At 39.3% G+C, this 22,883-nt stretch overlaps 1 long non-coding RNA gene across 2 annotated transcripts in view; it reads left to right on the top strand.

Annotated features, from left to right (window-relative positions):
* Window positions 1-19,968, top strand: part of LOC124245141 (uncharacterized) — a 372,527-nt gene extending 352,559 nt beyond the window's left edge. Inside the window, exons 5-7 of one of the 2 annotated variants that reach the window (XR_006890189.1) lie at window positions 16,375-16,578; window positions 19,067-19,281; window positions 19,479-19,968. This is a non-coding gene — a long non-coding RNA (uncharacterized LOC124245141). Of the gene's footprint in view, window positions 1-16,374; window positions 16,579-19,066; window positions 19,282-19,475 lie in introns of both variants that reach the window. The other variant, XR_006890185.1, reaches the window with a different exon arrangement.
* Window positions 19,969-22,883: the final 2,915 nt, after the last annotated feature.

Genomic DNA, 22,883 nt, shown 5'->3' with positions numbered 1-22,883 from the left:
ATTCCAGTGGAAAGAAAACATTGCTTTCCACATCGTTTCCATTAAAGTCCCATGGTCTTTGGAGAACCCCTTTGGATCCTAGGCCCAACCCTGAACCACTGGAAAATGCAAATTGGCCAGGTCTAGGCTACATGCACCACACACCACGGGGAGTAAAATTTGGGAGGGGGCATTTGCTCATGGGAAAATCAGGGCACTCTTACTCAAAAAAGTGGGGAATGCATGATAAATGGTGGGCAGGCAGAAACAATACACTTCCTCTTCAATCTCTCCTGGATTTCAAAGTTCTCAATAAAATACAGAATTTAGAGTTGATGATATAAAGCTGTTTAACTCTAAGATTCAAACTACAATATTTTTAAGAATCTTCTGAGAAAGAAGTTGCTGATTGAAATCCAATATTCATTCTCCTCCTCTACCTTTAATAATAGAACCCCCTAGGGGCTGGCCCATTGGCGTAGTGGTTAAGTTCACGTGCTCTGCTTCAGCGGCCCAGAGTTCACAATTTGGATCCCAGGCACAGACCTACACACCACTCATCAAGCCATGCTGTGACCACGTCCCACATACAAAATAGAGGAAGATTGGCACAGATGTTAGCTCAGGGACAATCTTCCTCAATCAAAAAGTAGAAGATTGGCAACAAATGTAAGCTCAAAGCTGTTTTTCCCCCCAAAAAAAAAAAAAAAAAAAAACAGAACCCCCTAATTTGTGATAAGTGGGTAGCCGTCAGCAAAGGACTGTTAATTCCCATGCTCCCATGTAGCTAAGTGTGGCCGTGTCACTGAGGTGGTAGTCTGAATTATGGCCTCCTAATATCCAGGTCCTAATCTCTGGAACCTGTGAATATTCCCTTCCATGGTAACAGACTCTTTGCAAACGTGATTGAGTTAAGAATCTTGAGATTAGGAGATTATCCTGGATTATCCAGGTGGTTTCTAAAGGCAATCACCAATTTCCTTACAAAATAGAGGCAGAGGGAGATTACATACAGAAGAGGAAAAGGCAATGTGACCACACAAGCAGAGATCAGAGTGATGTAGTCCCATTCAAGGAATGCCTCCAGTCACCAGAAGCTGAAAGATGCACGGAGACTCTCCCCCAGAGCCTCCAGAAAGAGTGCAGCCATGTGGACATCGCGATTTGTGAGAGTATAAATTTCTGTTGTTCTAAATCACTGAATCTACGGTAATTTGTTACAGCAGTCATAGGTAACTAATATAACTGAGTTCTGGCCAATAAAATACAAGCAGAAAGGGAGGTGTCCAGCTTCCTGCTCATGTCCTTCAAGGGAAAGGTGCTTGCCACCCTTCCTTGCTCTCCTCTATCCAGTTGGCTGCAATGCAGACACCGGGAGCCATCTTGTGCTCCGCCTGTTATGTGATTAAGGGTAAGGTGCTAGGATGATAGAGCAACAGGCTAGAAGGAGCCTGGCTCCCCAATATCCAGCCTGAAATCCCAATTTAAGAGAGAAATAAAATTCTATCTTGCTTAAGCCACTGTATTCTGGGGTTTCTTATTACAGCTAATCTATATCCTAATGAAATTACCATTTCTCCCTGCCATGAGACTGCACCAAAGACTTCCAACTCCAGGGAGTGTGATTAACCCAGAGGCTGCAGTCTGAAGTCCACTATCACATTTGCACCCAGACCTCACTTCCCGCAAGCTGCCCCCACAATCTGGGTGTGACGGGGATACTAAGGCAGTCTCATTCCTGGGAGACATGGCACTCCTCCAACAGCCAATTTGGCCCCAGGCCTCCTCATTGGCTTTGCCGAACCTCCCTAGACAGCACAGCAGTCTAATATGCTTTCAGCCAACCTTCCTTCCCCCTCGCTTTGCTTGGGCAGATGGTTTTGCCATCTGATGGTGCTCCCAACCTTACCAGTTCCTTGCCCATTTTCTCTCACAGGTGTTTCCCCTAATTAAATCCTTGTTCATTTGATCCCATCTTAGAATCTGCTTCTTAAGCTAACACACTGTCTTTTCTCAAAAGTTCAAGAACAATGAGGTCCTCCGGCAAAGTAAGAAAAAATAAGAATCTTATCAAGTAGTGAAAGTATCTTGTCATAAACGAATTTACCCAAGGTAACTCTCTGTGAAACGAAGAAGATTTGGCCATCTTATACTTTACTTTCCCTAAACAACCTCTTGATTACTTCCAAATTCTCTCCTGCCACTTGGAAATAAATTAGGAGGGCAAAAGAATTTTCTCCCAAGATTTGGCAAACTGCATATTACTGACTATTCCAAATAACTGAATGAAAAGTAAAATTCCGTCCACTATCCAATTGCTTTGATTAAATATCAAACATCTGGATGGTTGATGGTAAGCAAGTAAAGGACTCAGGATGACTGAATTTTTCATTAATCTTTAGCCTGATTTAACTCAGTGTGGATGCAGTACATTAGTTCTGAATTTCTGCATGTTTGTTCGTTTTTGCCTACATGGGTGCTAATCAAAGCCTGGAGGTACAAGTGTCCACACCATATGAAGTCTTGTTTAACTCCCCCAATTAGAAGTCCTTGTTCTGTTCCATTTCAGTCTATTGTTTGCACCTTTAGTTGTAATTTATTTCTTTCTACTTGGGTTTGTCTCTTGGATTGTCATACTTTTTACTCCTTTTAGCAGTCCCATAGCTATTCTTCACATGTCTGTCTTCATCACACATTTGGTGAACTGAATCAAATGTGAGAGAGTCGGGAAATGGGGCTTATTAATATTGCTGGAGACAAACGCTTCTTCGATGGATTCTGGTGCAGGAGTTGGGAACATCCCTCCAGGAGTGGTTACTGGAAAGAGAAAATATGCCATTGAGAGCATCTTAGGGATGGAAATGTCTGCTCTTTACAAAGGCTTTGGACACAAAACTGAGCAGAGAAAATTGAGAACGATGAGTTCTAATCCTTCCACATGTGGTATATTTACAACTGTGCCAACTGAGGGAAGACTCTCAGAAGCGTGTCTTGTTCATTGTTGGGTGGAGGGCGGGAGGTGTGTGTGTGCTGGGGAGGGAGAGTCATGCACTGCTTTTTTTAACTATTGTCAGACAAAACACAAAGTTTTTCTATTGTACTTCTGAAAACAGGTTAGATATCTCCTTTTAAATGATTACGATGGAGAACTGTTACTGACATAGCTCCCAACTAAACATTTGTTTAGGTCTCAAAGGTTTTTCTTTTTTTAATATTAAACTAAATACAATATCTGGTCATGGTAGTAAGAAATTATTAGAAAAATAGTAAATTCTTAGAATATTGACATATTAGTCATATTAAACTGGGAGGTGGAAAGCAGAGTTCAATTTCTGGATTTGAGTCTGCCACAAACTAGCAATTCAACCTAGGATTAGTCATCTAAACTCTCTGAGACCTGGCAACCTTATCTGTACAAGTGAAAGAGTTGAAGTATTACAGAGGTTGAAAACAGGTGATTTATGGGCCAAGTGTAGCCTAAAGATGTTTTATCTTTGGCCAGTCAGCATTTTTCTAACTGAATTAGTTCCTTAAATATAACTCAAAACATATTGCCGGGAAAAAAATAAATTTCTGGCTTCTTTTGAAAATCAAAAGATATGACCAACCTCATCCTAGATTCCCAAATGGCAACCACTGGGCAAAGTCAATAGTCGCAAGTATACCTGGTCCACTTCACTCATTTATGCCTGACTATACTTGGCAGCCATTTGAGTGTATGGCTCCTATGCTCCATGACCTGAAAGGCCCTTTCTAGCACTAAAAGTTTATGAGCCTGGAATATAATTGAGAGTCTAGAAACAAACCCATATATTTATAGTTAATTGATTTTCAATAACTGTGTCAAGACAATTCAATGGGAAAATGATAGTCTTTTCAACAAATGGTGCTGGGACAACTTGATATCCACATACCACAGAATGAATTTGGACCCCTTCCTCACACCATACATAAAAATTAACTCGAAATGGATCCCAGACCTAGATATAGAGATGAAACTATAAAACCGTTAGAAGAAAATATAGGAGAAAATCTTCATGATCTTAGATTACACAAAGTTGTCTTAGATGTGATACCAAAAGCCCAAGTGACAAAAGGAAAATAGATAAATTGGACTTCATCAAAACTGAAGAAACTTTTGTGCTTCAAAGGATACCATTAAGAGAATGAAAAAGACAACCCATAGAATGACAGAAAATATTTGAGAATCATATATCTGATAAAGGACTTGTATATGGAGTATATAGAGAACTCTTATAATGCAACAATAAAATGACAACTCAATTAGAAAATGAGAAAGGTATCTGAATAGACATTTCTCCAAAGAAGATATACAAATAGCCAACAAGCACATGAAAAGATGCTCAACATTATTAACTATCAGGGAAATGCAAAAGAAAATCACAATGAAACATGACTTCACATCCACTAAAATGGCTATAATCAAAAAGACAGATACTAACAAGTTTTGGCAACGATAACGAGAAATTTGAACCATCGTATGCTGTTGGTAGGAATGTAAAATTTGCACCCACTTTGGAAACAGTCTGGCAGTTCTTCACAAAACTAAATTTTGATTTATCATATGATCTAGCAATTCCACTATTAGATACATACCCAAGAGAAGTGAAAATATATGTTCACATAAAAACTTGTACATGAATGTTTACTGTTAAATTATTTGCTATAGCCAAAAAGTGGAAACAACCAAATGCCCGTCAACTGATTAATAGATAAACAAAATGTGATATGCAATGGAATATTATTTGGCAGTAAAAAGGAGTGAAGTACTGAAACATGCTACAACATGGATGAACCTTTAGAAAAGTACACTAAGTGAAAGAAAGACACAAAAAAGTCATATATGATATGATTCCATTTATATGAAATGTCCAGAATAGGTAAATACATGGAACAAAAAGCAGATTAATGTTTGCCAGGTGTTTTAGGAGGAATAGAAAGTGACTGCTAATGGATGTGGGGTTTCTTTTTGGGGTGATGAAAATGTTGTGAAATTAGAGAGTGGTGATGGTTGTACTACTTTGTGAATATGCTAAAAAAAACACTGAATTGTATAGTTTAAAAGGGTGGATTTTATGGTATATGAATTATGTCTCAATTTTAAAAGTACATGAGCCTCCAGTAAGATCTAAATCTTCATCTCCATTATCCTTAACATTATCAATATCATCAAATTACTTTCCCCTGTCACAGGTTAACCAGTACGAGCTATCCACTTCAATTTTGCATGAAACAGTGAATTATGGCTAATGTTGGACTACATTTTACTTATGAAAGAATAAGCCTTGAGCCTCTCCTTTCAAAAAAAGGGAAACTTTGGGGAAATTTTTTTTAAAAGATATATATTTTACTCCTCTTTTCAAGTTTAAAATTTTTTGTATTGTTTTCCTCAAACATCATAACTCAATAGGATCACACAAAATATTTCTCCTCTTGTTTGCGGGCAGTTTCTGACAGGGAAGACAAGTCCTGATGATAAAGTGATTCATTTAAGTTTTAACATCCTTTTGTATAATTACTCTTAAGACTATGAGCTCATGGTCTCTTCTGAATTTCAGATCAAGCTTGGGTATCTGGAATATCACAGCACCTACAGAGGTTCATTTCAAGCCACCCCACACCCCCCACCACAGTACTTAAACATTTGAGTAAAATGGCCAATTGTCTTGTAATGGGACTACAAAAAAAATTAATCTCCTAATCTAAGGGGAGGTGTGAAGACAAGTGAATTATACCATCTCCCTAGTATTTCTTCTTGACCAAGCACAAAAGGTAGTGAATTATTTAACAATATCTAACCAATCTGGAAAAAATTCAAGCATTAAAGGTGAAAACAGGTTTGCCCTTAGAAAGGAGTTCACATGGGAGTGACCATGAATACAGATATGTGTGCATATACAATAAGAAGTGGGAAAAAAATACGGTATTTTCTAAGTTAGCTACTGTTTGAATTGGTTGGACTAGAAGGAAGGCAGCTTCTCTCCTTTGGCAGAAAGTTTTCCTTTGTTTAGAAAAACATCTTTATGAGTCTTCTCAACCCCCTAGCCTAGACAAGAGCAATCCAGAAAAAGAAGAATAAAGTTGATTTACCTAATAAAATAAAAACAATCCCTTAAATAGTAATTTCCCCAACGGCATTGGGCAAGGGGACTCCTTCAGATCCAGCCCTCTGCCCTGCTCTGCCCTGCTCTGCTCTGCTCTGCTCTGCTCTGTGTTTGCCTGTCCTCTGTGGACAGCATTAAACAGAATCCATACCCCTCTGGGTTCTGCCAGAAGGAGGTAACTGCCAAAGATTGGAGAGTGGGAGGAGGGCAAGGTCAGGGTGTTCATTCCACACGCTCTCTTCATGCTGGGCCTCTGGCTAGCAGGAGCTAGGCAATTCTCTTCTACAGGGCCTCTCTCCTTCAGGATTCCAGAGACTTCTTCCCTACCCTTGTAACTTCAGGCCTGAGAGTGGCAACAGCTCCCTTTTTTCGCCAGCCACAGAGCGCTTCAATGTACAGTCAGTTCTGCCCATAAGCAACATAAGTGTTCTTAAAAATCATCATGCTATGCGAAATTGTGCAATAGAAACCATGGGGCTTATGGGAAAATGGGGTTAGAGGCACACACAAAAACTGCATCCGTGACATTTTTAAAAATATAGGAACCTAAGAAAAAGTGTTATACTTGTTACATGATTGAGAGATACATAAATACAATAAATATTGCATTTTACCTGGAAAAATGTCCTTGGAGTTTGCTTGCAGAAGTAAGCTTCAGAAGGGCTGCAGCTGGTGAACTATTGTGAAGTGGAAACAGGAGACTTGTCTGAAATGGGAAGGGAAAGTTGCGCACAAGATGGGGACGGTGTGGCACATAGCAACCTGGTGAACTGAGGTGGAAAGTGGATGTTTGGTGGAGAGACGTGCACATTTTGTGTATTCCTCCTCTGCTTGGTTCAACTGGGGGCAGATTTCTGTGTTCACCTAATGTTTCTCATGGATGAAATCACACACAGGCAAATGCTTAACGACGTTCAAATTCTTCACGAATACATCAATGGCGTTGGAACAAATATGTGTTTTCAAAACAAGCGTTATAACAGAACTGACTGTACATAGTTCTTTTCCCTACCTCCAGCCTATGACCTTATAAGTAAAGGTCCACTCACTACATTCTTCTCAATGACCACATTTGACTATGTCCTCTGTTTCCTGTCAAAACACATGCAGAGAGAATCAGGGCAGTGTGGGGACAAGAGCTCTGGCAATATGTTGGGAATTCAGAACCTGAGGCTCCAGACAGCCTATAAGAAATTCCCATTGGAAGCAGTTGCCAAGGAACTTTGAAAGAGAGTGATGCATCTTAATGAAATTCTAGTTGCTTCGTGTTCTATATACTATCTTGCAGTCTCTGCCACAGCCTGCCCCACCTCCCAGCCCCTGTATATGCAACAGCTCTGTGTTAGTGGGGCTTTGGGGAATGAGAGGGGAGAAGAGTGCTGTGTGGGACATGAAGATGGGCAGAAAGGAGAGGGGTCACAATTGCTGAGAAAAAACAATTGAGACACAAACTCCTTTCCCCAGAATCAACCAAAGAAAGGTGATCTTTTGAAGGCACCAGGCAGTCCACGTTCTGCTAGTACGCATGTTCTGCTAAGTGTACTCCATTGATGGAGAATTGGATTCCACATACAGGAAAAGCGAATATGGCTTTCACTTCCACATTTTCCACCAAGAAAAGCTTCTCGACAATATTTTCCATTTCACAGGCACTTGTTCTGCAAGTAACAAAAATCTAGGAGTAAAAATACTCCATTTTTCCTCCCTTCAACAAGCATTTTTATTTTTTACCTGGGTCAGAACATAAATATAACCTAGTCTTTGCCCAAAAATATTGCATCAGCCATAGAAGCATACCCACATGAAGGGATTATTAATCCTTAAAAAAAACATGGCAGAATTTGATGAAAGCTGAAATGTATTTTCACAGATGGTTGTGCTATGGTGTATTTGATTTGAAAAATATTAAGCAAAGCAATACCCCATTTCTGTTTTATCCCCTGAAAGCAATTATTGCATAAAAAGGTAGACAGGAAGGACACAGTTAACAAACAAAGACTAAAGAGTTGTCATCGGCTTAGAAATGTTCTGCAAAATAAATGAGAGCCACTCGCCAATAATATGACTGTAAAACACAGAAATGAAAAATCTATATTGTGAACATACACATACTTACATCCTACAACACAGTTTGATGAAGCAAGAGATAAATGGTCCAACATTGATTGTTTTTACAGGAATATGACAACCCCCCAAAGAAGAGAAACAGAACGTCTCTCTCTTCACATAAAAAGCAAATTACAGATGAAAAAAAAATTCACTACTCTTAGAGAAAGATTCAATTAAAAGAATATGTCTGGCTTTGACAGGGCACATTCCAGGCATAGTGTATTTCCATAGAAGTTGGTCCTAAAGGAAAGATTTGAATGCTGCAAAAGCCTATGGAACTTTTCAAGCCTTGTCATAATTTCTCAGTGAGTCTAAAGAAGGATTTCCGCCTCCTTAGCCCATATTTTTCCCTTAACTGATCCTACAAGGTGGTGTTATACTTTTGACAGTGTATTTCCTTTCTGAAAATCTCATTGTAGAATAGCTGCTTGGTAGATATTGAATAATAATTAATACTGCCTTATAGCAATACCACAACATACAGTGCTTTATCAAGGAGTGTGTGTGTATGTGAGTGAGTGTGAATACACATGGTTAAATGGCAGGATGAAATTATGGAAGGGAAGACCAGAGGCATCTCATCATGTCCCATGCAATAGTGCAAGGACTTCACAAATGGCATTATTTAAACAGAAGGCAATTCTAACTCTGGGACATCCATTTCTATCTTCAGAAACATTAGGTGGGAGCTATTGTCTTTGTGTTGTTCAAAGATTGAAGCCAACACAAAGAACCTCTGAAAGTCACAGGATTTTTGAGCCAAAACTTCTGCACACACTTTCCTTTGCCTTGTCACCGTTCATCCACTTTGTACAGAGTATCATTAAGGGTTTCTAGACATCATGTTCTGGATCTTGTTACAATGCTCAGAGTGGCTGTCAGTGGACAGGAAAAGAGCTCCAATAGTCAGGCTTGAACTGTGCGAATAAATATACCCATTTGGGTGTTATCAAGCTGTTCCATTTGTCTTATCATTTCATTCTTCAGCTGACATTGTGACCCTTGGAAAACCAAAGAAGTCATTTCTTCAGTTCTTTATCCTCAACCTCAGGGCAGCATGGGCTTTATTCTCTGTCCCCTCTTGCCCTTTGGAGATAATCGCCTACATTTTGGTGCCTATATTACATATGTTTCAACCTGTTCTCCAAACAGTAACTGTTTGGGATTAAAATAGTTCCTAAGAAGCATTTTCAGCCTTTCCTTGAACTCCTGCCAATGTGTGGCTCTGCACAGAAAGGAAAATGCTGAGCATTAAAAACAAAATGAGGATTAGTCAGAAAGAGATAATAAATAGCACATTCCTACATGTGGCAGAACCAAAAAGAAAAAGGAAAAAAACAACTTGTTTGTATTTTAATGGTTTAACCATGACAACCATTTGAGGTTTTAGTAAAGGTACTAGAAATATAGGCCTGTGTCAAGGAGTTAGAAAAGATTGGTAAGAAGCTTTATCATGCAAATCATATCAAATCATCGATATTGTTTATGCAACCAGATTGAGAGTCCAGTTCAGTATTTGCACAATACATTAATTGCAATGCAAATATTAATCGAAGTAGTAAGTGATATAATAAATCATGACAAGGATGATAACAAAGCAAGGAGTTGGAATGAGGTCTGGAGGATCCAGTTCTGTCCATATTATGCTAATGAAGGGGCAGGGCAAACTCTATCCAGACATTTGTCAGAGTCTGCGTGTTGGGGTGGAGAGTGGCTTGGCTGCCACTTGGGAAGAAAGAAGCGTAGTGGTGAAGTAATAACAAACACCACCACAACTAATGTAATCTTCAAAAAAACCAACCCTATGCAGTGGATGTGCTATTTCTACCCCCATGTTACCGATGAGAAAATCAAGACATAAAGAGAGAGGTTAAGCAACTTGGCAAAGGTTACACAGTTGATAGACGGTGGAGTCAAGATTTCCACTGGAGCAGTAGAGCTCACAAGAATCCCTGCTCAAACCCACACTCTCTTGTCTGTACAAAGGGGCTGGGAAAGCTGTGCCCTTTATACCATGTACCATGACAGGAGCAGGCGTTTAGCCAGTCGCTCATGCATTCCTTCACGCGCTCAACAGATACACCCTGAACACCTACTGTGTGCCTGGCATTAAAGCTAGAGACTGTGGTTTAATGATAAACAATCAGATGAGCTCTCTGCTCTTTTGGAATTTAGTCTGGTTGGGAAGGTTTGTGGAAAAACCCAGTCTGTCTACAGCGCTTGGAGGGAAACACACTAAAGTGGGTCTGGAAGTTTAACGTGCCTCAGAATTATCGAGTGCTTATTAAAAACACAAATTGCTGGACCTCATCCCCACAGTTTCTGATTCAGTAGGTCTGTGTTTAGGCCCAAGAATTTGCATTTCTAACAAGTTCCCAGATGAACCTGATAACTGCTGGGCTAGGAGCTATACTTTGAGACCACTGTCGAAGGGTTATTTGGCTGAGGGAGGAATATTTCTTTCTGTTGTATTGTGCATCTGTTGGGGGTAATTCTGTTCTTAGGAAGAAAAGTCACTGACCTATATAAATATAATTTGAGGCCTGCCAGGAAGTATCTCTCCCCCTGCCTTAAAATGTCAACATGCTCGGGGCTGGCCCCGTGGCTGAGTGGTTAAGTTCGCGCGCTCCGCTGCAGGCGGCCCAGTGTTTCGTTGGTTCGAATCCTGGGCGCGGACATGGCACTGCTCATCAAACCACGCTGAGGCAGCGTCCCACATGCCACAACTAGAAGGACCCACAGCGAAGAATATACAACTATGTACTGGGGGGCTTTGGGGAGAAAAAGGAAAAATAAAATCTTTAAAAAAAAAAAAAAAAATGTCAACATGCTCCCCAGGATAACATATCTAGCCACCAACAGCCGTTCACAAATGGGATCTGACAGAATGAGACATAGATTAAGTAACTCTTGATACCAAAGAGTTGAAAGGAAAAGTAAAATATGAGGCCAGAGTGTGATGTCTTGAGTACATTACTGAGGAATTGGAAGGTAACAGTTAAGATACCGACACTCTAAAGGGATGGGGGTGACACTGGGAAGAAGAGAACCACTGCAGGGGAATTTTTCACCCATTAATCCAAGAAAACCATTTCATCGGTACAGATAATGATATACTATCATTTAATTGACATGATGATTAAAATTGCCTCCAATTTCCTAGGTCTAGTTTCAACAAACTCTGAGTATTTCTTCTCTACAAAAGGGGGATTTTCCAGATTCACGGCCTTCTTGTCTATTAGAAAGAACCATGGCGAGAGTGAAAGGAAGTATTGAGAAAGGACCAATTTCTTTGAAAACCATATGTAGATATAAATAGTAGCATTTTCTGTGAGCAGAACAATGATTGATATATATATACGATTTTCCTTTCGAGAAAGAGTTGATAGGTTAATGCTACAGGACAGGAGTGCTTCCATTGCGGAAAGGAGCAACACAAGTGTTGCCGTTTGGCTGACCTTCCTTCCAGATCAAGTAGAATGAATTTCTAATATTGGGGATGCTATTTTTTTGTGCTCTGCAAACAGCCTTGTGCTAAAGGCATGAAGGAGCATAACTAGCTAGGTAAAAAAATATCCAACCTTAAAGACAAAAGCAAGTGATTTGGAAAGTCATTTATGAGTTGGTTATCTATAATATCAGCTATTTGATTACCTAGGTAATTAACGGTTAGCTAGTTTTGTCAGTCACCAAATCTGACCTATACGTAGATCTAATGTGTTAGACTTGCACATCTTACTCCTTGTTGTTGTACCTTTAAACGTTGAACTTGAATGGCTGAAATGGAGCATCTGCTCTTCTGTGTGCCCTCTGCTTTCCAATATCTTTTGCCTAAATTGTGTGGCACCTTTAAGTTACTGGCCAATCCCCTGGAGAGACTTGAGGTTTTGACCCCTGCTATGTAATTTACAAAATCACCCTTCAACTTTGGCACTACTTTCCTATTACTTCTAACTACCTCATATTTTTTCTTCATTTCATAGTGAAAGGACAGGTTTTTCCATAAGAATTTTAATTGTCCCTGGGTGAGTGATATACTACTATATGAAACTTTGGGAGGAAATAAGTTACTCAGTAAAAGCGCAGAATTACCTTGTTGCATGATTCATGGTATGGTCCAGATTGTTGATCTGTTCTTGATAGGTGTGGAAATTTTAAGCTGATTAAATGAAATATTAAAACTGGGAAGTATCTTGTATTTTAGCAAAATGGGCATCTTACCACGAGACATGAAATAGCCAGAGAATATATTAAGTTTTAGGAGGTTCAGAGTGGGCTTTTTTTAAAGGGAAAAAAAACACCGAGAAAGTTGAGAGAATGTGAAATGCCCCAAGGCATATTCATTTTCATTCTGTGATGAATAGGAAATATAGTGCAGTAAAAGCAGAATTAATGATTCAAAAACAGCTGGAGATATTGAAACAAATTAATCATCCTTACCTAACTCTTACAACTGGCAAAGGGGCAAAGTGGGGTTGAAAGCTGGCACCTAAAGGGACACAAAATGTTGACACTGAGAATCCGTGACCAGTCAATTGCAGGCCATTCACACACAACTACAACAAAGCCTGTAAGTGGCAAATCTCACTCAGGAATAATTCTGGGGTGATGGCCACTCGGAATCACTGTGAAATCTGAAATGTGGACACTTTTTAAGGAGATGCAGCAGCATTGCTTTCAAGGGCAAAGTCTAATAGCAAACGATTCCCCCAGGCTGGAAAGGTCCCCCTGGACCTGCTAAGGGGTAAAATCATTACAGGCCAGGGACTGCCAGCCAAGTTGGATCAATCACTGTAAACAAGTTCATTTTTAAAAGCTAAACATAACCCCTGCTATCTTATCCATGCTGTTTATGTGACCATTTTCTTCAAAAATGGTAGAAAAGTTTATTTTAGCCCAAACTCTTTCTTGAGTGACAAATTTGACAAGATTGGCATCCAATGTATTCAAGTTGCCCAAAGATGTTAAAAGTTCTTACCTCACAATTGGGGAAAGGCTGAAAATTGAAACATGTATATATGTATGTGTGTGTGTGTGTAAAACCTATCCTTGCCATCTTCTCTATTGCTATAAGTTTTTGATTGCATAGACTGAATTCTAGGAGGCAAGTCTGGCCTCCAACTGTTTGTTTTGTGGGTTTTCTTCTTGGGTGTCTAAGGAGGCTAAGGGCCTCGTGACCAGGGCCTATCCTCACTAATGAATTTGCTGGTGACTTTTGAGCTAATTGAGAACTCATCTGACAGCTCTGTTTTATATCATATGCATCCCGACATCTATTTTGGATGGGAGAACTGTATTCATGTCCAAACCTATTTCAACATCAACTTCTAACCAAAAAGCTGTCTTAATAGAATTTCCAAGACCAAATCACTTGTTTAATTCTATACCCAGTGACTTTCAAGAGTGGAGTGCCTATCAAAGAACACACTAATTCATGATGTTTGCAAATGTCTTCGTGTATTTGGTTGGGGTCAATGTACAAATGGCTTGCTCAGAGATTCTGGAGAAGAAGCCCTCCTGGGACTCTCTAAGGAGGAAAGGAAAGCACTTACCTCAAGTACATTCTCAGGACCAGGCCTTGAATGATAAGCTTTATGTTTGTAATATGTGAAATGTCGCCTTCTCACTGAGCTTTGCTGACCGCTCTATTTAAAATTACACTCCCTCCTACTTAATTTCCCTCCTTAGCATTTATCACTTTGCATCATAAAACTTACATGCTTTGTTAATTTTCTGTCTTATTCCTCCAGAATATAAGCTTCATGAGAGTAGGAATTTTGTCCACTTCTCATTGTTCTATCCCTGGTGCCTAGAACTCTGTCTGGCAGGTAGTAGATAGACAATACATCATTGTTGAATTAGTGAGTGAATGATCAAATATAAACATCTTTGGATGTAATCTTATTATCTTGTGTGCCAATGGACTCTGCAACAGAAAGACCTGGGCCGGAACCATAGTTCTGCCATTTACGATCTAAGTAGCTTTAGACAAGGGACAATCTCTTTGAGTCTCAGCTTCTTCATCCCTGAAAGGCAGATAATGATAGTTTCTTTGCCATAAGGTTGAAGTAATAACAAAAAAAGAACATTCCAAGACACACTTTGCCGTGATCTTTGGCACACTGTAGATGTTCTAAAAGTGATGGCTGTTGTTATTGTTGTTGTCTTTATTCCTAAACCATAAACTAATGCAGAATAATCCAGCAAATAGGCAGAATTCCACACTTACATATTTCTTCCCCCATCTTTTCTAAGAGCTCTGACATAGGGCTAGGAAGAAATTGAATGGTGAAGAAGCTGCCTTTCTCTTGTTCATGTTTTGCAAAACCCTTTCTTGGGGTTGGGGAGTGGGGAGGGCCTCCTAGACGTGACCCCATGAAGGGCAGCGTGCAGCAGCTGGCCTGGCTGCTGCCAAGTTGTGTGCTTTGTAAATCAATAGGGCATTTGGGTCTCAGGCTATCCACTCTGTTACCTTCCTCAAGTCTTAAACACACTTTAAAAGCAATTATTTTGCTTCTAGCTTTGGGAAGGAGGACATGAAGAGAGGCCTGGCTGAGGCAAAGCTCATATTTCAAGGCATGTCAGGGACTGAGATCGATGACTTGCAGATAACAGTGGAAATGGATGTAAAACATAACCACAGGTAGACTCATGACCAGGCCCACACAGAGCTCTCCCCCTGCTCAGAATCAAGAGGAAAGGGAGCCACAACATTCAAAAACAGGAGCACAGAGTTTCAGAATGAAGGAAGGCTCAATAACACCTGATCTTCAGGGCTCCTGGAAATAATAGTAATGTCTTGGAATTGTGCTACACTGGGGTTTTATGAGCAGAGATGCATTCAAACACTGCCTACTTTCCTACATCTTGGTCTCTGTATTTAATTGCTTGATTAGAATTAACAGGAAAGACTACTTTTTAAAAGCACTTATTCTATGTCTAAGTGCATGTTTGGTCCTTGCAACAAGCTATTGAAATAGGAAATATTTGGTCATGTGCCCATTTCACAGGTAGGGGCTTAAAGAGATTAAATTACTTTTCTGTGATCATAAGGCTAGTAGCATAGTCAGAATTGCTACCTAGGTCTGCCTAATTCCAGCTCCTGCACCATTAAACACTCTGCTTTATGTCATAATACCGCAAACGAAACGAGGTCCCCCATGATGCTCTCAGAGCTCCCAGTACTTCTTCTCCATAGCACTAAGCTTAATTTGTAAAGAAATATATAAGCATGTGATTACTTGCCTAATGCCTGACTCAGTGCTAGACAACATATCCTTTTTTTTTTTTCCTTTGGTATCACTGTATTTGCAGCACAGAGCACAGACCTAATTCATGACAGAAGCTCAGAAAATATCTGTTGAATAGTGAATAAATACAAAGTAGCATGAATTGAGATTTCAGTTTAAGATTGAAATTCATTTAGTTTTTTAAAAATGAATAAAAACACTCAAAACTCACTTATTCTTTGATTTTCCCCCCTTCTAAGGATAAAATCGATGTGTAAGAGTTTCTAAGAATCCTTCACATAGTTATTCCACAATAACATGGGAAATTCAAACAATGTGTAATTTATCCATTTATTGCCTGACACGTCTACTAAACAGCTGCCAGCACGTATCTATCTTGTACCCTCTTACCTCTTTTCATTCCTAGCTCTTAGAAGGCACTCTAATATTTGTGGAACAAATCAATCAAAAACACTGCTGATCAGCTGTTGCTGATATTTTAATAAAAGTAAAAATGCTGCCACATTACAACCATATATAAATCTTTTTCTGATCTATGTGAATTTAGAGATTTTTCAGAGTAAGTTACTTTGTGGCCATTCAAGACACAACAGAACAATGTTAACCTAATTCAAGGAAGAAACTCTGTGGTCATGAACCCAGGCTAAAGAGAGAAAGCCTCGCTATTTTAGCTTGATTTTCCCAAACAAAGTTGGGAGGTAAACCACAGCTTCTGACCACGTATTTAGCCATTTGGAAAACTGGCTGAAATTGCTTACATGTAAACAGCAAGAGATTAACACTGTGCTTTTGAAACTGACTTTCATGAGTTCTGTGAGATTTCACCACACAAAAGGCTAAAATGATTGTTCCCAGAAATAAATAAAAGTAACGTAAAAATTTATCATATCCTTCATTTATCTTTCTCTCAGGAAAAAACAAAACAAAACAAAATGAAAAGCAAAAAGAATCTGAAAGGAAAGGAGTGGTGATGAAGCATAAAGATGGAGAAATGTGCTATCAAGCAGGAAGACAAGCTTTCCAGTAAAATGCTGAATAAAAGATGGGAATACAACATGAGAATCAAGAAATCTAAGAGACTGGATGCCGAAGCAGAGGAATGAAGCTCCCGGCTGGTGAGTCAAATGCTACAATAATCCAATTTTAATTATATGTGAGTCTCATCTCTGCTATTTGTTTAATTTCATTCTCCTCTGCAAATACAGAGACAGCTGTTTCCCTTTTGACACAATTATCTTTGTCTAGAAGCTTTCGAGATGTCCCTTTGAAAGGTTTGCAGAACTTACAAGAAGCCTGAACATATTAAGTGACAGATCTTTTGAATTTTAGACAAGGAAAGCATTTCACTCGATGTTTGAATATAAAAACCTTAAATCTAAAAGCCAGAGAATCAGGGACATTGAATAAAACACTGAGATTCAAAGTGGGATGAAGAGCAGCACTTATTTGATGTTGGAAGTCAACAACCTGATTATTAGTTTAATTATACTATGAGTGAAAAATTGACCCAAGGTGTCAACCCATTGGCTAACAAGCAACCAATCAGATTGTCGTTATTGAGAGTTTTAACGAAGATATTCAGAATCTATAGTCAATTGTTGATGGGCACTGGAACATAAAGTCAAGTAGAATTAGGACTAGTGGTCATGTTGTCCATGTCAGTCAACAGATAGAAAGAGAAAACTGAGGAAGTCAGTCAAGTGAGAAAAAAGACCCAAAGACACAAAAGGGGAAAAGACCATGAAGGAGACATAAAGACTGAATGTGTGGCTCCAGAGAGAGAGAGAGAAATATCTTCCATTCCTTTCAACTTTTTACCTCCTCTCTCATGAACACTTAGTATCCAAATTTGTGACAAACAAGTAATGGCCAATATTATTGAGCATATATCCAAGACATCGTCCATCCATTGTTTCATTTCATATTCAAACAACCCTATGAAGTCAGAACTATTATTATTCCCATATTGTAGATGATAAAATTGAGTTTTACAGATTAAGTAATTTCCCACACAAGTCTCATATTAGTGACTGGGAGTCATATGATTATAACCCAATTCCATCTGATTCCAAAGCTCACACTCTTAAACCCAACTATACACTGCTTGTTGTATCCTTTAATTACCTTCCTCTTTACTTGAACAAGCTTGACAGTTTCTTTTATAGAAATCAGCCATCCCTGATTAAGACAGAAATAAAAATTCCAGACACTGGGCAAGGAGGGAGACCTCACTAGATACTGAGGTTGTGACATGGAGGCAATTCTGTCTCCATACCAACTATGGAGACAGTAGGAAGATCAATGGTTGCCAGGGGTAGTGGGTGGGAGGGATGAATAGGTGGAGTACACAGGATTTTTAGGTCAGGGAAACTATTCTGTACGATACTACAGTGGTGGCTACGTGTCATTATACATTGGTGTGAACCCATAGAATGTACAACACCAAGGGCGAACCCTGCTGTAAACTAGGGACTTAGAGTGGATAATGATATGTCAGTGTTGGTTGACTATAACAAATGTCCCACTTAGGTGGCAGGGGATGATAGTGTTGTAATGGAAGAGGTTGTGCATGTGTGGAGATGGGGTATGTGGGAAGTCTCTATGGTTCTCACTCAATTTTGCTGTGAACCTAAAAGTCCTCTAAAAAAGAAAGTTTACTAATTAAAAAAAATACTTTGGGATATAAGGATTCAGCTTTTAATATGTTTTTCTACCTCACTTTCCTCCTTTCCAGATTTTTACATTCGGCAAGTTGATTGGTATAAAACACACTTCTTGTTACACATAGTGTTCTGCTGTTCTCTCAAAACAGTGTTCTGACATTTTTTTTTTAAATATGAAGTATTTTTTGTAATCATGTAATTTTTTAAACAGGGCAGAAGAAAGACAGGGAGAGAGTATGCTTTCAGTCACAAAGCAAATGAAGCCAAGGAAGGTGTATGCTTATGTTTACTACCAAGTAAATGTCAGAGGACAGTTACATTTGCCAAATTCTTTGCGTGTATATGTTTAAGGCTATCCAGATGCATTAGATGAACACAGCATGATGATGGTCATACTCTCTGCTCTATATTTCACTTCTCCGCATTGGATCACCTGAATATAAATGAAGGTCAGAACATTCATTTAAATGCAGTACTGGGTGTGCTTTTGAACAAACTGTCTAAAGAATGTTCCTTTCCACACACTGGATTTTCCACCTCTTTTCTTTGGCTATGTAGGGTTTCTGTTGTAGAGAAATTTGAAGGAAGCTCAGTAGAGGGGAAAGAATATCCAATTTGATCCTGGAGTGGCCATTGGCTGGCTACGTGAGCCTGGGCCAGGCACTTGCCTAATGAAATTGAAAACCGTATTATTTACATCACAGGGTAAGGTAATAATAAGACTGTAACTGAGATAGAGATATAATGGGCTATCATTAGAGTCTTTAAATGTTTGTGGAAATCATTGGATGATAACAGAATTGTTTCAAGGAAGAGCCACTTTAAGCTCCACCTTAGCTGAAGAAAAAATTCAGTTATTTACTATGTGCACAGCACTTGCTTTCTCATATAATGATCTCTGCGAACTTACAATTGCACTTTGGGTCTTTTGATTCACAAGATAACAGAAGGTGCAGGATATCAAGATCTGAAGGTGACTGCAGAGAAAGGTGTTACCACTCTCTGCCTGCCTCAGGCCCCTGTGCAGATCTGGAACAAGTTCACTCAGCAAAGGAGAAGAGGATGGAGAGGGCGTGTTGCATTGCAGCTGGGTCCCCGCCGTACAAGAGGGTGCTGACTGGGAGCAAAGAAGAGGCGCTTTTCTCCTTTAACTGGGTAAAAATTATAGGTTCCTTGTTCCAATCTCACATTCCTTTAGTTTGTAACATCAGAGGCAAGTTTTTCATAAGCTGTGTAGAGACACATACACATTTACTGGTAGTAGTAAAAATTTGTAAAAGAATAATTTGAAAACAAATGAGACTTTCAAGAGAGAAGATGTAAGTATTCAATGTTCTCCTCCCTCCTAGCAGGTGAACAGCCTACTTCTAAGGAGGGATGCCCAACTTGAGAACATTTGTGATCATCAGCTTCTCGTGAAAGGAAATCAAGTCATAAAGCCAAGCCAGGGTGTCTCAGAACAAAGCAGAGAATTTTCTGGAGTTGGGGGTATGGGTGCATGGAGCTGAGGAGCAAATGCCAGAAGTCACATCCAATGACTGAGATCTTCCCAAAACGAGGAGCATTACATGGGCAGAGGGCATCAAGTCACAACGACAGAGTGGGCAGAGAAACCCAACAACAAATAAAGGGTATCATGGTGAGCAGACGGTTATTAACAGCATCTACAAGAGCCCATGCAGGTCTGCAGGCACTTGTAGCAATTTGGCATTAAAAGGTGCCAACAGGGTGGCTGGCCCCATGGCCGAGTAGTTAAGTTCACACACTCCGCTTCGGCGGCCCAGGGTTTTGCTGGTTCGGATCCTGAGCACGGACATGGCACCACTCATCAGGCCACGTTGAGGCGGCATCCCACATGCCACAACTAGAAGTACCCATAAGTAGAATATACAACTATGTACTGGGCGGATTTGGGGAGAAAAAGCAATAAAAACAAAAAAGATTGGCAACAGTTGTTAGCTCAGGTGCCAATCTTTAAAAAAAAAAAAAAAGGTGCCAACAGGGAGGAGCAGAGAAAGCTCAGGTCACCATATGGCACTCGGTGCCTCAGGGAGTGATAATACATGGAGTTAATGAGAGGTGGGGATAAAGATTAACTAAAGACTAACAAGACCATAGAATTTATTGCCCAAACAAGGCCAGGACAATTTGGGGAGTGAAAGTGGGGACTATGAATAATCATACCAGGCAACTCAGCACATACGGGCTCTCCACCAAGAGCAAACAATGCTAGAGCTGAACGTTGGCTCTCATCAAGCCATTGAGGCTAAGGGTTCAGGCCGTGGAGTCAACTGCCTTGGTTCAAACACGAACACTGCTACTTACTGACTGTGTGATCTTGGGCAGGTTGTTTAACCTCTCTGTGCTGTGGGAAGCTGAGGCGGCTTTCCACATGCCACAACTAGGGGGACCCACAAGTAGAATACACAATTATGTACTGGGAGGATTTGGGAAGAAAAAGCAGAAAGAAAAAAATTTTTTTCTTGAAATAAAGTGAAATAACACTTCATGGAGTTGATAAACAAAAATCTCATTAATTGCAATGTCACTAATTTAAAAAAATTGTGTGGTTACTTGAACTAGTGTGAAGTAAAGTTATGCATACAAAATTTGTGATGATCATGCATGTAAGTATAAATTTCCAATAATCCAGATTACAGTTGGAAAAATTAAACTCTAGGAGGAAGAACTTTCTATGCCTTGTAGAATAAACCTTTCAATATTCATATGTAACTATTCTGCCATTTTATTAAAGCAGGAAACCTCAACGTTGAGGCAGTCCTTTCGCTGGTTTCAGAGTACTGACTCCTTCTTTCATTTTGGCATTTCAGAACCTTGGTGTGATTTCCCACCATTTTTATTTTCTAGCCTCTTCAATTTATGAGCATTCACTCTGATCATACTAGTTACAATTCATCCCTGACAATGGATAGCAATTTATGAAACAATTATTGTATGCCAAATGGAATGCTAACTGCTTTATGTAAATTATTTCAATTAATCTTTGATGTTGGGACTATATCATCCCCATTTTACAGGGAAAGCAGTGAGGCCCAAGAAAAGTTTTCTAAGTCACCTGTGTATGTCATTGAGTAGGAATCAAACATAATTCAATCTTAACCAAACTCAGGCTCTTCAGTCCTACCATAGTAAGTGAACTAACTACACAATTAGAAGCAGTCTCTCTATCTCAGCCTATTCACTATGAGCAAGACTAGATAGACTTGCACAAGTTTTAACTATTTTTCTCCTTGACCAATACTTTTGGAATTACCAACATATATCTCTCCCCAGCTTTGTAATGCCCTCCAACCACACCCCTCCCCCACCAAATCTCACTATGGAAGGTTTTACTTAAAATCTGCTGTTCCCTCTAATAATAATTCCCCTGCCTTACAGAATGTTCTCTCCCTGGCCACAGAAACAAGGTATCTGTTTGATTTTAATCACTCTCCTTACAATCTCAGCTTAAGGGGATACAGGTAAAAACAAGAAAAGGAGTCAGCTGAAAAGACGAAGTTCTTGGCTCCAAATTAAAAACAATTCTGAACACTCCATATCTGAAAAACGTGCAAGCGATTCTTGGGAGGAACTTGGAAAAGAGCTTGCCTCTTACAGTAATATGTCAACTGTCAGCCTCTTAACACTGGAGTTTAAAGATACACACTGTTCTTGTTACGGAAGACGTATTCCTGAGGCGACATCTGCAGCAATTTATGACTCCTTCAAAATCAGTTGCTAATTTCACCTATGTTTGAAATCCAGAATTTATCTGTGTTTCGGGAGGCATATAAAATGATCTTAAATGAGATAATACGTGTAAAAGCCAGTGAAAAGCTAAAAGCTGCTTATATGTGCAAGTATCATTGTTATTGAAAGAGCATTAGTTATGTAATGCATGTCAATCCCTTACACAGTATTCTCCTGGAGAAATGTTACGCCTTTAAAACTATTCCAGTAAATCTCACTTTAAACGAAACACAGACAGACCTTATTTTCATATGTCTTGTTTTCATTCTCTGAGTGATGACATATTTCAAACCAGTGAGTGAGTCGACGAGGTGTTCAAATGGAGCAGTGCGGTCTTCCCTCCAGAACACTGTCACCAGTTATCTGTAATACAGCTGACTAGGACACAAAATGCAGAAAATAACTCTTTATTATTACTTGTACAATCTTTTCAGCTCAGACTCCACTAATTTGAACATTTCAATTATTCAAACAAGTCTATGCTGAAGGTTTTCTTTCCGTTCTCTCTGATGAAATTGGTTGTTAAGCAAATGAAAGTATAAATAAAGAGTTCAGAAGAGAAAGTCAAAAATATTTTTTTAAGTTTCGAATACATCCCCATGCAAAATAACAAGAACTGTAATGATTAAATATAGGTAATCATGTATTACCTAAAATTTCATATCTCTTTAAGAGAATTTTTAGTGGTCACCCTCAGGTTTACAATATACATACTTAATTAATCCATCTGCCTTCAAATAATATTATACTGTATCACATGGCATGCAAGAAGGCATTTAAATTGGTTTCCTTATATAATAGATCGAAGTGAAAATACAGCTTGAGCTACAAAGCTTGACATTTCAGTCTATTTGCATTAATTCAGACTAACCATTCACTTTCCCTCTCTTTACTCTCAGTTTACTCTTAGATTTGGGGCTACTGGAAATGTTCTGTATCTTGATTTGGGTGATGGTTACATGGGTGAATATATATGTAAAAGTTCATTGTGTACTTTATTACACGTA

Source organism: Equus quagga, chromosome 1 (genome assembly GCF_021613505.1).
Source record: "Equus quagga isolate Etosha38 chromosome 1, UCLA_HA_Equagga_1.0, whole genome shotgun sequence".
NCBI lineage: Eukaryota > Metazoa > Chordata > Mammalia > Perissodactyla > Equidae > Equus > Equus quagga.
The sequence above is the reverse complement of the archived record's forward strand: the minus strand, read 5'-3'. Positions and strand labels throughout refer to the sequence as shown.